This window comes from Callorhinus ursinus, unplaced genomic scaffold (genome assembly GCF_003265705.2).
Source record: "Callorhinus ursinus isolate GAN/ISIS: 27379988/994484 unplaced genomic scaffold, GSC_fseal_2.0 scaffold1, whole genome shotgun sequence".
Lineage (NCBI taxonomy): Eukaryota > Metazoa > Chordata > Mammalia > Carnivora > Otariidae > Callorhinus > Callorhinus ursinus.
This window is the reverse complement of record NW_027397063.1, coordinates 103261150-103268883: the sequence shown is the minus strand read 5'-3', so window position 1 is coordinate 103268883 and position 7734 is coordinate 103261150.

The following is a 7734-nucleotide window of genomic DNA, read 5'->3' as shown; positions in this document are numbered from 1 at the left end:
CTTCCTTCCTTCCTTTCTTTTCTTCCTTCCTTCCTTCCTTCCTTTCTCTTTCTCTTTCTCTTTCTCTTTCTTTCTTTCTCTCTCTCTCTCTTTCTTTCTTTCTTTTTTAATTTTATTTACTTGAGAGAGAAAGAGAGAGAGAGAGCAAGCATGAGCTAGGGGAGAGGCAGAAGGAGAAGCAGACTCCCCGCTAAGCAGGGAACCCGACATGGGGCTCGATCCCAGGACCCGGGATCATGACTTGAGCTGAAGGCAGACACTTAACTGACTGAGCCACCAAGGCACTCCCTCCTTGATTATTTCTATTATTTCAGTGAAAAATGTTAAGAAAGTTACTAACTGAGCATGAGAGCAGGGAAGGAGGTGTTGCAAGTTTGAAATGGTTGATCAATTTTTGTTCAATATCTTTCTTTCCAAAAGAGTGTCAGCCCCATGGAAGCAAGAATTGGATCTGTCATTCATTGCTATTCCCAGTACCTCGCAAGTTGCAGCACATATAGTAAGTGTTCAACAAACAAGTGTTAAGTGGATGAGTCAGCAGTTGAATAAAAGTTCGACATCTCTTCCAGTTATGACTGCATAACAAATCACCTCGAGACTTCATGGCTTAACGCAACCACTTGTTAGTAGCTCTCACCATTCTGTGGTTTTGATAAGCTCACCTGGTAGTTCTCACTTGGGTTGCAGTCAGATGGCAGCTCAGCTGAAGTTATCTTATGGCTTCTTTATTCACGTGTCTGGTGCTTAGGCTGTGATATCTAGGCCACTGGGGGGCTGGTGGGGCATCGCTCTCTCCGTATGGCTTCTCCTTGTTGCCTGCGTGGGCTTCCTTACGGTATGGTGGTCTCGGGGTAGCTGGATTCTTTCCCAGGGGCTGGCTTCCCCGGGCCTGGCTTCTCCCAGAACTAGTAGTGTTCCAAGAGACTCAGGTGGAAGTTGCAAGGTTTCTTGGAACCTTGCCTTAGAAGTTTCATGGCGCTCCATCCGTATGTTCTGTGAGTCAAAGCAGGCACAGGCCCCTCAGATTCAAGGGGGTGAAGAAATAGGCTGCACCTGTCAAGGAAGGAAGTGATGCAGCTTTCTTGGAGACAAGCTACAAGAGCATCCATGTGACTGCGTCCTATAGACCTGGACGCTAGGGGGAAGGGCAGAACTAGAGACAGAAGGTAGAAATCACAGAGATAAGGAGCTGGATTCATGAAAATAGATTAGGTCCCTTAAAGGAGGAAGTGTAAGAAGGCTGAGCTTGGGAGGTCATCCCTGCCTGCACACATTCCCTGATCAAAGGTAGAAAAGAGGAAGAGGGATGAGGGAGAGGACTTGGGAGGGAGAGAGGCAAAGTGGGGAGGGGGAAGGACTGAGGGAAAGAGTAGGGGGATAGAGAAGGAGAGGAAGGGAGGGGGAGGAGGGAAGGAGGGGAAGGAAGGAGGGGAGGAGAGAAAGAAATATTAGAAGCTATGGTATCCAACCTCAGCTGGAGATATAAATAAGAGCCCACTTATCTGAAGGGTAAAACCAAATTCTCCAATCTGTTTATTTTTAGAGTCTACCAAGTCTACTTGATAAAATTAATAGTCGTTGCCTCATTAGCCCTAAATGGAGCAGAACCTTAACACGTTCTGCTGGGGTTTGGGATTCTAGCTGCACCCGAGGTCTTTCCAGTTTGGTGTAGGTTCGAGCCAGTGTCTGCGCAGCTTATTGCCCTGGATTCTCATTGTAAATATCACCAGTCACACACCTGCTGCAGGGCCTCGTTAAGTTTCACACAACCTTCACCAGCTAGTGAGTTGGGTTCAGTTCTGCATTTGTAAAAGCACAATAGTTATGCCAGATTTAAAGTTGGGTTTGGCCTGGGGTCACTTATCTGGCTCCTTCAATAATTTTCTTTTTTCTTTGCCAGTTAAGCCCATTCCTGAGTATACTTTGTATCTGAGTCTCCGTTTTCATTGAGAAATGAGATTTTATCTTTGCAGAGCGGGAAGAGAAAGTATAAAGTAGCGGGTCCTGTCAAAAGGAAAGGTGAGTTCAATGTCAAACAATGGAACCGCAAAATTAGAGAGCTGGAGGCTCTAATGAGGAGGAATAAAAAGAGAACAAAGGGAGCAGGAAATGATGGAAGGGAGAGGAAGCCAAAGGGTCTCGGTTGATCTGACACGTTTTCTCTTGGAAATAGGAGGCAGCTGTGCGGCAGCCTTGCAGCCAAGGAAAATGTTTCACTTGGTTATTCACTTTTTAATTTCACTTTATTTATTGTAAAATCATAGAATGTGTGCAATTAAAAAAAAGATAGCAAATTAAAGCGCAGTTTACAATCTTTTTACATTCGTGGACGTCTGCAGATAATGCTCCCATTCTCCCACGGATGCCTCATGCCTTCTGCTCCAGGTTCTGAGCTGAGACTGGGATCAGAGTCTGGGATTTGGCCCTGAGCACGTGAACTGTTTTGAAAAGCAATTACTCCCTGTTTAAGCTAAATTTCCTGTGTTGAGACGCTCTCCGCTCGGGAAGTTTAATGTTGGACGCTTCATGTTGATGCTGGAAGTTACTTCCAAGCTCCTCAGTCCTTATCTTTCATTTAACAGAGGAGAACACGGAGGCACCAGGATCCCAGTGATCAACGAATTCACTTCACGTAAAAGACAGTGGATTTCACAAGACGTTTTGTAGATGAAATTGTATGGGTACCTCCCCAAAGATCACTAGTACTCAACGTGTTCCTCCCCTCTCCACCATCCAAATGAGCTCTTCCTTGTCATAAATGTTTGGAACTAAGACACCAAGAGTGGGAGATGTCTTTTGAAGCTCACTTCCAATGTCTTTGAAGTCACTATGATGGGCTTTGTAAACTTCTCGACAAAGTGAGTCCTTTAAGTCTGAATAGAAAATATCTACATAATGACACTATATTAATTAGGGTTACCTCAGTGCTGTAATAAAAAAAAAAAAACCCTCCTAATCAGTGGCTTCGCACAATATTTGCGCCATTAGGAAATTATTTAGCTTGTTTATGTGACAGTTTTCTTATCTGTAAAATGAGGGCAATGTTGTTCTGTGTATTAAATGAGTTAATATTTATAAAGCCCTTAGAATTGTGCCTGGCATGTAGTAACTCTATCTTAGTGGTTTCTGAATGAATGAATGAAAGAATGAACAAATAGGTGAATGAACACACATTCATCTCTTGCTCACTCACACAGTGTGGGTGTCCCTGGTCTATCGGTTTTCCCTGAGCTCACTCAGGGCCCAGCTTCCTTCCTTCTTGGGGCTTCACTGTCGTCGATGCCCCCTGGGTCCTCTCCTTCCCACCAATAGCACCCAGCTTAAGGCCCTTCTCCTCCTGACATCAAAACTGGAAATGATCTAAATTGGCTGAGTCGGGGAAGATCCTGATTTAGCTGCCAGGACAGAAAAGAGACCTTATCTGAGAAATGTCAATAATGACTCCCACCTCACTGGGCTCTTCTGAGAATTGTATCAAATAACACCTATAAAGTAGCGGGCACGCAGAGGCAACGCGGGGTAGCCGCTATCTCTCACTGCTTGTTTGCATTTGTCTTCTGCATTTTAGCTATTCTTCTCCTTTCCCGCCTCCTTCCTCCACTCTTTCCAAAGAGGCACATGTGCTTGACATTATTTTTGTTGGTATTTAATGACACTTTTCCATAATGTTAGGTCTATTTCTCAGAATAAGGACGGCTATAGTCCAGAAGCATCTTCTTCACTGACGGAGGTCCTAAAGCGGACCAACTTTCAGGTTGAATTCTCCTTCCCTCCCTTGCAGACCAGCCGTGTGGTTCCTGGGAGGACTGAGAAGCAGTGATGGGGCGTGAGAGGCTGTGGAAATGGAGGACTTTGTGTTCTTCTCTCATACCACTCTTTTCAAAGCAATTTCTTTTATTTTGGAAATAGTTTTTCAGTAATATAAGTATTTTATAAACAATACCAAAGCAAACTTCAGAATCCCATATTCACCATTTCTTGGTTGCTTAATTATATCCATTATATGTGAAACCTTATGTGTTTCACACAACACAGATGAAACATTATGTGCTCGGGGAAGGCTTACCTCATGGCCAGGCTTCCGGGGTCGCCCACGGCAGAGATTTTGTAGCATCTAGTACTTTCCCCTCAAAAGCAGCTTTAACACATTCATGTTATAAAGTACAAAAAATGAAAGCTACTGTCTTTGAAAATTTGCAGTTCTCCTAAGAGGGCTCCAGACACTTTGACTTAATGTGTTTCTGGACTGAGCAAAGGAATCGATAGCCAACATCGTTCCGTTTGCTCAATGACAGTGCGGTGAATGTGGCTATTTTTCCCTAAAGACACCGTGCAAAGTTAAACACACCATTGTTCGGGTCCCCTCCCAGACTGATCACAGCACACTCTGCAGATGACACCAGGCACATGTTTGCACTCAAGCTCCCACTCGAATGGGCCGCCAGGGTGGAGAACCACTGTGGTAGACATTCCTAATTCCTCCTGGATTTGTATATGAGCCCCTGATTATTTCATTTTTCTATTAGTGGATTACTATATATACATTAAGACACGTGGAGGTGGGGTGCTCCAAGACAACAGGAGTCAGACCCTAAGTCCACTGCCTGGGCGCGAAGACCCCACGGTGTTGGTGAGGCCAGCTATGGCTCACTTCACTGAAGCCTAAAAGGGGATCCTCTTGGCTTTTGGGGAAGGAGGTGGGTGATGCTGGTGGCGCCCTCTGGCTGAGAGTTTTGCGATGGGGCCTCAAGGGGGGTGGGAGGCGGGAGCGTCCCGTAACCATCCTAGGTGGCTTAGGCTCCACATCCTAACCAGTTGTGTTCTCCTGGTATGGGTGACCGTCTCCCATCTCTCCTCGCACTCTCATTAACCTCTCACCTCACTGGGTCACTGTGATAAGCAAGCTTTACTAATTGCGTCCCCATGCGATCGAGATCCTCGGTGTTACCGTGTGGAAGGGGTGAAAATAAAGGAGAGCTGTTGGAGGGAGGTGGCCTGAGGAGTAAGACATGTCATTGCTCCTACAGGTGAACCCTTACACAGACATCTTCCAAGCGCCTGCATTTTCCAAGTCCAGGCATTGTGCTCGGGACTGAGGCCAGCAGCATCTGCTACAAATTCCAAATTCCAGGCTCCTCCCCAGCCGCACTGAATGCTCAGTTGATTCAGATGCACATGAAATTGAGAAACATGGAACTGGGGCCTGGAGGTGACTGCGGTAGAGTCCTGTCTGCAAGGAGCTCCTGGCTTCTGGGGGAAAAAATTCCTATTTTAAAAGGTAAAAACATGATTTCAGAAAAATATATAGTGAGTCTGTGTCAAAGCTTTACTTAATTCATTAATGAGGGAATCCACAAAATGGCAAAACTGGTTTAAAAGAAAACAGGAAAAATGGATACATTTAGACAATAGGAAAAAAAATGCTGGAATAAGATTGTGAAGTTCAGAACAAAACGGGTTCATGTCCTACAGGAACCTAAAAACCTTAAACTTTGGGTTTATTTTTTCAATGAAGAGAGACAGTTTGCCTCTTTCCTGGATAAAAGTCATTTGCAATGTATCAGTCTGCAAATTAACAACTAACTTTGTCAGAATGTGGCCTCTAATCGATAGAAAATAGTAAGTCAAGCAAAGTTAATTTCCCCTTAGGCCTGTGTGTGAAATGATGCTTGAGTATGACTTAAAAGCCTCTGTTGGTTATCTGAAGTTTTGGGTAACTTTTCTTAGCAATTCAGAGAGGGGACAGATTTAGAAATAAATATTCACAGTGAAATAGCATAAGTGATGACACAAATAGCTAACACGTTTGGCGTGCTGGGGGCTGTTTTCATGTATTTGCTCTTTTAGGCTCCGTCAAAACGCTGTGAGGCAGGGCCTGTGTGGTGCTCATTTTATAGAGGATGCAATGGAGGCGGGCAGGCTCCGGACCCTGAGTGCTTAACTACCTCCCCGGAAAAAATAGCTAAGGGGACAGTAGGCTCTGTGTGTGCGCGTACATGCGCGTGCGTGTGCAAATTTGACTTAAGTAGGGAGGCAGGCTGAGGGTGGACTCAATGCACTCCTACTTTTCATTTCTTATGAAATGAGTCATTCCTAAATTTGAATCAGACAGGGAGATAGGCCAATTGTCCATCGTGTGGGCTGCCTGGAAACCCTAAGATTTTGTTTGTGTAAAATACTTGATACATTGTGCCAACCTGGACCACTGCTCCTGGCAATCAGACCTCGGGTGTCAGCTCATTAAACCATCATTTCCAATCCTAAAGCTGAAACGGTTATGTTGGCATGTTTAGGAGAGACAGGGGAGGGAGACCTGTGTGTACGTTATAATTCAGTGGGATGGATGTGTCAGTGTTCTTTGTTTAAAAAAAAAAAAAGGATTTCATTAGAATCTGGCATTCTCTGAGAGTCTGGGTGATTAGAGGACTCCCAGGCTTAATTTGGTATCTGGTATCCAGAACCCACTTCAACAAAAGGCCAATGAGTAGCCGAAATGAGTTGCTCTTTTCTAACTAAATAAGTCCACCATCTAAAATAGAGTAACCATTCTCTAAAAATAGAGTAACCAGAGGCAGGAATGCTCGAGCCCATAGCCCAGAGTAGGTGTGAGTACCCTGTCCCGCTGTTGTGCCTTTTTGTAGCTGGTACATGTTTGAAGTTAGAGTTACAACTTGATGAGCCAAATTGTCCTCCCCAGCCTCCTTTTGTTTTGTCACAATCACTTGCACGTGCAGAACTGTTTTCATATGTAATTGCTCCCACAAGGGGGTAATTGCACCCAAAAGTGGTTGGTTGCACCAATGGCAGGAGCAATTAGTAACAAAAATGCAAATAATTGCAGGCATTCAAATTGCCTTAAAAAAGGGACACCCAAAAGAAGTCTGACTGAAGATTTGGCCCACTCTCCTTTGCCCACTGGAAGTGTGCTTGTTACTGGAAACCAATATTGTAATCTCTAGACCTGCCTTGACTTTCCACACCTCCAGGGGCCTCTTGGAAATGGTGTACGTTATAGGACCAAAGAAACACCAGATTGATCCCAAATGTCAGCTCATTTAGGAACTAGAAAATGGGGTAACTTAGGGTCAAAATTATATTTTGGGGGGGAAGCACAGACAATTGAACAAATGCATTTTTATCCTGTGAATCTCATAGTTCCCTACACAAAACCTGGGGGAAAACAGTTACAGATATAGTGCAATCAAGTTAGCTTTTATCGACTCAGCCACTCATCCCAGAATTACAGGAACTCCAGCTAAGCTTCCTTCCCATCCCCTCTCCCCACCAGATTATTCCCAAATAGTGCAGGATGTGCAAAGCCTCCCTGCTTTGCACGTGTTTCCCGTGACATCTTTCTAGCTTTCTCCACCCAGATAGTGCTGGGCGGTGCCAGGTGGCTTTGGCTCTTTGCTGCTCTGGTTGGCAATATTGGGCTCCCACGTTGCCCCCGTGAAATGGGGAAAATAAACTTTTGTCTATTTGTGTTACACTCTGTAACCTGGGCTACAAGAGAAGATGCCTTTCTGTTCTCAAAGCCTTCCAGAGGTTTTAGTGAAACATCTCTCCTCTGTTTTCATGTTTCATCTTTCCCCCTCTAGCCAGGGATCTGAAGGAGAAGGGTGGCGGCGGGAGGCTAACCAAGAGGAGGGCGGGAAGCAGGAAGCCCAATCCAGAGGGTAACATGAGCCCTGCATCCTCCATTATACTCCAGATTACACCTGCACTCCCATTTGC